Genomic DNA, 6845 nt, shown 5'->3' on the forward strand with positions numbered 1-6845 from the left:
GGACCCAAGACATACTGTCTTCTGTGGGTACCTTGGACCTACCTATGTTACTAATCCTTAACCAACAAACAGTCTGATAGCCCCCTTCAGTGGGGACTGCTTACTTCCTTCTATGACCCAATACATAGTACAAACCACAGTGGCCTTCGGTTGGTTGGGATCTCCTGATACCACCTGTCTCTTGATGGCCTTGCTTGTTTTCTTTCCTTTTGCTGGTTGTTGTTGTTTTTAATGCGATCTTATCTAAAAACATTAGATAAAAGGGAAGGCTCCCGACTTAAGTTGGAGGAGGTAAAGTGCTGACTGCCCATCAACCTCCTAATTTTCCATGGCTGCCAGAGATACACTCGCTTGCAGCCCCCAAGGATTCAAGCAGCATGAGCTAACCGCTGCACTGGCAGAATCCAGAGACAACAGCTCGTGGTTCTAAGCATCAAAGCAAAGGCATTTCTCTTCATGGTTTTACTTATGTGGATGGTGTGTGTGTGTGTGTGTGTGTGTGTGTGTGTGTGTGTGTGTGTGTCTGAGGTTGAGGGCAGGCATCTTCCTTGACTACTCTCTACCTTACACGTGGAGACAAAGTCTAGCCAGCTTCCCCCCCGGGGTCCCCCACCTTTGCTCCCTCACTCTGCTGGAATCACAGATGGGCCACTACGCTTGTCTGGCTTTTATGTGGTTTCTGGGGTATACAAAGGCCTTCCTCATGTGTCTGCAGAAAATGCTTACCTGTGGAGCTACCTTCCTGTCCCCGAAGACATTTCTTCAAGATGCCATCTATGAAGGCCAGTTGATCCCTGTATCAGTTAGTTCTGCATCTGTGCATGCAATAAAGGATGCTCAATCATACCATGAAGATATACGCTCAACCATGTTCATAGCAGCATTATTCATAATAGGCAGAACCTGGAAACAACCTAGATGCCCATTAACTGAAGAATGGATTAAGAAAATGTTGCACATATACACAATGGAGTACTATTCAGCAGAGAAAAACAATGACATCATGAAATTTGCAGCAAATGGATGGAACTAGAAAATATCATCCTGAGTGAGGTAACCCAGACTCAGAAGGACAAACATGGTATGTACTCACTCATAAGTGGATATTAGATATAAAGCAAAAGACAATTGGAATGCACAGATCCAGGGAGGCTACCTAGCAGGGGGGACCCTAGGATGACTATGGCTCAGAATAAGTTTTGGTTTTGCCCAATTACTGGGCATGCTTTAGTGAAACATTTCACTATTAGGATAAGAATTTGTACTGTATCAAGCTGATGAAAGGAGATGCTGGCTGTACTTTAAGGAGAGGAGGCTAAAATCTTTTTAGATTATGGATTAACCTATAGAAAAATGTCTGCTGTAAATCAAACAGTGAAGAGGAATTTGAATAGGAAGCTCATTTACACAACTTAAGTAAAACATCGGTCTCTGAACAGAAGAAGATAGGTTTCTTCTGTATCCCAGAATCTAATCAATATTTATATGTATAATTCAGCTATTATTTGGCTTAAAAGGGCTTATTGGGAAATGTTATCATTTTTACTATTTTCTACAGAGAAAATATTTTCCAGTTTCAAATAACTTCGGACTTTGGAATTATAACCTGTTTTTATGTTAAAAAAAAATTGAAGTGGAAAATGCTGAAGGATCACTGAACTCCATATTGTATTTACATATCTATATCTTTATAAAATAATTATTATTAATGTTTGTTTAAAAAGGAGAAGTGTGAATTTAACAAGAAGTTGTAGATTTTCAATGCTGTACACAAACTCCTTTGTTACAAGTAAATAGTTATGCTTCTAAAAAAAATAAATAAAAGAATGAGTCACACACACATACAAAAAGAGTGGGTTGAAAATGGTTTTGAGATTAAATTGTGCCTGAAATGAAGCATATCTCCAGCAGTGAAAGTGAGGAGGTTGGTGGGCAGTCAGCATTTTACCTCTTACAACTTAAGTCGGAGCCTTTAAACGTTTTTTGTTTGGTTGTGAGCCTATCCTTTAACGGCTGAGCTATCCCTGCAGCCCTTTAATCCCAGCACTCAGGAGGCAGAGCCAGGTGGATCTCTGTGAGTTCGAGGCCAGCCTGGGCTACCAAGTGAGTTCCAGGAAAGGCGCAAAGCTACACAGAGAAAACCTGTCTCGAAAAACCAAAACCAAACCAAACCAAACAAAAACAAAAACAAAACAAAAAAAACTTTTTGTTTGTTTAAGATTATATATATAAAACACAGTGTTGTGCTGGCATGTCTGCAGGCCAGAAGAGGGCACCAGATCTCATTACAGATGGTTGTGAGCTACCACGTAGTTGCTGGAAATTGAACTCAGGTTCTCTGGAAGAGCAGCCAGTGCTTTTATCCTCTGAGCCAGTCAGGAGCCTTTTTTTTTTTTTTTTTTTTTTTAATCTAATGGGGGGCTGGAGAGATATCTCAGTGGTTAAGAGCACTGACTGCTCTTCCAGAGGACCTGGGCTCAATTCCCAGCACCCACATAGCAGCTCACACCTGTCTGTAACTCCAGTTCCAGGAGACCCAACACCCATGACAAAACACCAATGCACGTAAAAAAAAAAATTAAAAAAAAATCTAATGAATATGTTAAGTTTCTAGGTAAGATTGTGTTTCAAAAAAACAACAAAATAAAACAAGCAAGGCCAAAAGAGATACAGGACACTAGGAGATTCTAACCAACTAACAGGTACAAATATTTTCTTTGTTATAATTTCCTAAGTGATCCAGTATAACAACTATTTCCATATATCATTTACATTGTATTAGATCTTATTAGTCATTTAGACATGGTTTATCAACAAAATGTGTGTAGCTGGATAGCTTTTTTTTTTTTTTTAAACATAAAGGCTAGGGCATCTGGGGCTGGAGAGATGGTTCATCACTTATGAGTACTTCCTGTAGAGGTCTAGGTTTGGCTCCCAGAACCCCATGTTAGTAGCTCACAACCACCTGCAACTCTAGAACCAAGGGATCGATGCCTCTTCTGATCTGAATAGTCACCTGCACTACATATGGCCCACATACACGGACAAGTACATACACATAAATAAAAAAAAATATATTTAAAAATAAATTTTAATGGGGCGGGGACTTGAACACCTATAGTTTGGCATCTTTGGGGATCATGGAACCGATGGGACCATGGCTATCAAGGAACAGCTGTGCACCAGGCCGTTTCAACTGCTTCTCCTCATGGGTTAGTTCACAGCTTCCTTAGGGGAATGAACCCTTCTGTCCACTTGAGCAAAATCTTTGACCTCTCTCCAAACGAGAATACAATTAAGAATAGAATTACAAAAGAAAGCCATGTACGAAAAGGTGGTTGAAGCACAGACGAATTCGTCAGATGTCTCCTTTGCTATCAGCATGTTAAATGACCGGATGTCATGGCCTGTCTAACGCAGGCTATATTTAAAGTAATGATGGTCCGTGTACAATTTAGGACATCTGCAGCAACTGTAAGAGCTTAGAAACGTCATCATGGGATAGCAAAGACTGCTGGGCTTAATTTACTTCTATTTCTGCCGAGATACATAAAAGGAGATGCTGGATTTGACAGAGTAGAGACGAAGATGACATTTCTGTCATTCAAGGTCACATACTTCATTTCTGTAACTCACGGCTCCGCCCCTCAGCTCCCCACCCACCTGTGGATGAACTTATTTGGTCAGCATTCTTTTCTCAGACACCCCTTCCCCCATGCAGACATTAGCCATGAAACAGACAAAAAAAAAAAAAAAAAAAAAAAAAAAGAGGTTGAGAGGCTGGAAAAAGAGAAGAGTTGTGTTGGCTGGTTTTATGTCAACTGGACACAAGTTTTATGTCAATCTGACACAAGCTAAAGTCATCTGAGAGGAGGGAACCTCAATTAAGAAAATGCCTCCCTAAGACTGGGCTGTGGGCAAGCCCATGAGGAACTTTTAAAATTAATAATGGATATGGGAGGGCCCAGCCCATGGTGAGTGGTGCCATCCCCGGGCTGGTGGCCCCTAGGTTCTCTAACAAAGCAGGCTGAGCAAGCCACGGGGAGCAAGCCGGTAAGCAGCACTCCTCCATGACCTCTGCATCAGCTCCTGCCTCCGGATTCCTGCCCTGCCTGAGTTCTCGCCCTGATTTCCTTTGATGATGAACTGTGACGTGGAAGCTGAAACCAAATAAATCCTCTCCTCTCCAAGCTGTTTTTGGTTTTGCTGTTTCATCACAGCAATAGTAACCCTAAGTAGGACAAGAGCAATCTGTTTTCCTCACTGCCATGGTAGGGTTCATGCAAGCAGTAATATTCCATCTACCTGCCATTGGATGGCGGCTGTTCCCATACTCCCAGACCCAGCCTCATGGTGTCTCCTGAGACACACTGGCTTCCCCAGACGCCTGGGCACTGACCTCTTGGCCACCACAAAAAGGCATCAAAAGTTTGGTGGCTTAAAATAGCAGTGTGCGACTGGGGAGGATGGCTCAGTGGTTTCCCCATCACCCGTGGGAGCAAGAGACAAGGAATCCCCAGAGCCAGCTGGCCAGACAGCCCTAGTATGTGGACCTGGGTTCGGTTCCCAGCAGGCAAATTCCAGTTCCCGGAGATCTGATGCCCTCTTCTGGCCTGTGAAGGCGCTGCATGCAAGAGGTCTGCATACACTCAGGCAAAATACTCATACGCATGAAATAGAAACACACATATCTTTTAAAAAGACACCTACTTACCTTTTTTTTGGGGGGGGGGGGTGCACAATTCATTCATAAAGCCCCTCTTCCAAGTTTCCAGTCTTTTGGAAGCCTCCAAGCTTCTGCTCTTCCCCCTCTGCCCCCTAGTCCAAAGATCTTTGCTCTCTTGCCCTGGGTTAGAAGTTGCCCTGCAGATATGGTTTTGGCGTTACTTAGTGTTTCCCTTTGGTCCCTCAGTTCTCCAGGCCTGCCAATCAGTCCTCCCGCCTGGAGATGCGATTCATACCTGAAAAAGGAGAAAGATGCGATGTAAGTACTAGTGTGCATTGCTTCCTGTGACAACGAGGTGACCACTCCCTCACGGTCCTGCGGCTGCGCCTTCCCCACCATGCTTGACCTCCCCTTAAACTGTGAGCCCAAGCAAGACCTTTCTCTCTTATGTTGCTTTAGTTAGGTATTTGGTCAGAGTAGTTCTGCTACATTCCAGGCACGTGACTTATTTCCATTTATCTGTAGAACCGGGCTAACAAGGGCAATATGAGGTCTAGATCCAGTGAGATGCTGTGAAACCGTGTGTGAGTGTGTGTGTGTGTGTGTGTGTGTGTGTGTGTGTGTGTGTGGTGGTGGTGGTAGTGGTGGTGGTGAACAGTTGCCCTCCGATCATTAGTACAGAGGACTCAACATCGCATTTCCCTCAGGTTCCAAGGGCTGGGAAGACTTGGCCCCTGCCGACCGGAAATCTAATACATGGCTTTATGGCACGAAGATGACTTAGCAGCTACCAGAAAACCAGTCCTGGAAGTGCTAGGAGGCGTGGAGGTAGCAGGGAAGTGGTTGAAAGTTTCATCAGACACTGACACCAGGTGGACTTTGGCCCCCACCTCCAAAGAGGTTAGAAGCGGCGGCAACAGGGTCTTTGAATCCTGCTTTTGGGCCTGTGCTATGATGAGCGCAGAGCCTCAGGAGATAAAGAAGCCAGCATATTAGCCAAACACATTTTTTTCTAACAATACCAGCTTTAGATCCACCAACGCCGAACCTTCTTCCTGTGGAAGTCACTACCCAAGTCCTTAAATCCTTGAGATGGCGGGCTAAGTGCGCCAGTATCCGTCTTGCAGCAGGGAAAGGAGCGAGAGGGCAGTGCAGTGATTGGCCAGGAAGTGGGCGGAGCCACTGCGTGATTGACTGTGATTGGCCGCCAGCAGTAGTCGTCCCCCCACCCCCCCCCGGCAGACCGCAGGAAGGGAAGAGGAGCCTGTGGCAACCCTACTGGACGGTGTGCCCAGGGACACTTAGAAGGTCGCCAGAGATTTCAGTTTCTTAGTTAGGAGCTGGTGACATCGCCCTGCCTTATCATAGTGATTTCTGACTGAGCTTGTAGCTGTCTGAACCTTCCAACGCCCTACCTGTAATAGGTCGTTAAAGTTATATGAGAAAAAAAAGGAAAGAATTAGCTAATTATTCAATAAATGCAGCTGTTGCTAGCAGGTCACAGTCGGCAGCCCTGCTGTGTCATCTGTGGAGGGCTGAGTCAGCCCTGCCTCAAACCTGAACCAGAGGACCGGGACCTGTACGAGGCTCTCTAGCTCCGCTGTCTGGCAGGAGAGCGCAATGAGTTTTGCGACTGTGAAACGGGGAGATTGCGTTAGGGATCAAAACGGGATGGAACCTCACCGCGTACTTCACGCGTTCTCTCCCTCTCCCCCAATTCCCCATCCTCCAGCTGGATCCGTTTACCAGAGCTCGAGATTTCTGCTGATTCTTTTTTGCCGAGCCTTCTGTCTCCGTGCTCCCCCAGGACTTCAGGCACGCCCTTGGCCAGAACCCAGGCGCCTCCTAGGCTCTCTTCAACTTCCTGCCTCCTTGAATCTCAAGAGGGGCGGAGCTGCTTTCCTGCAGGCAATTGGAACCTGGGCATTTTTGTCACAATAAAGGGGAGCCTTATTGGCATTTGGTGGCGCTGGCCCGCCATGCTGGGCATTCTGTAAGGTAGTCCTGAGCCACAAGGGATTGTCTTAGCAAGCTTTCAGATGTCCCGTTGGAAGTTCATGTAGGTGAATGCGTTGCATTAATTCTCAGAGCTAGGACCAGCTCTCTTCTATGTATAAACATAAAGGAGTTTTTGCAAGTCTCTCTTCTTTTCTTCCCACCATTTTCCCCCTTCCCTTCC

General features: G+C 45.4%; 1 long non-coding RNA gene across 2 annotated transcripts; it reads right to left on the minus strand.

The window, feature by feature from the left end:
• Window positions 1–747: 747 nt before the first annotated feature.
• On the minus strand, window positions 748–6540 carry LOC119088576. 2 transcript variants are annotated; one of them, XR_005092246.1, is made up of 3 exons: window positions 6413–6540; window positions 4715–4961; window positions 748–815 (listed from the first exon to the last, which is right to left on the minus strand). It is a non-coding gene; the product is annotated as an uncharacterized LOC119088576 (long non-coding RNA). The 2 variants fall into 2 exon arrangements; XR_005092247.1 differs by lacking the exon at window positions 6413–6540 and adding an exon at window positions 5689–5807.
• Window positions 6541–6845: the final 305 nt, after the last annotated feature.

This window comes from Peromyscus leucopus, chromosome 9 (assembly GCF_004664715.2).
Source record: "Peromyscus leucopus breed LL Stock chromosome 9, UCI_PerLeu_2.1, whole genome shotgun sequence".
Lineage (NCBI taxonomy): Eukaryota > Metazoa > Chordata > Mammalia > Rodentia > Cricetidae > Peromyscus > Peromyscus leucopus.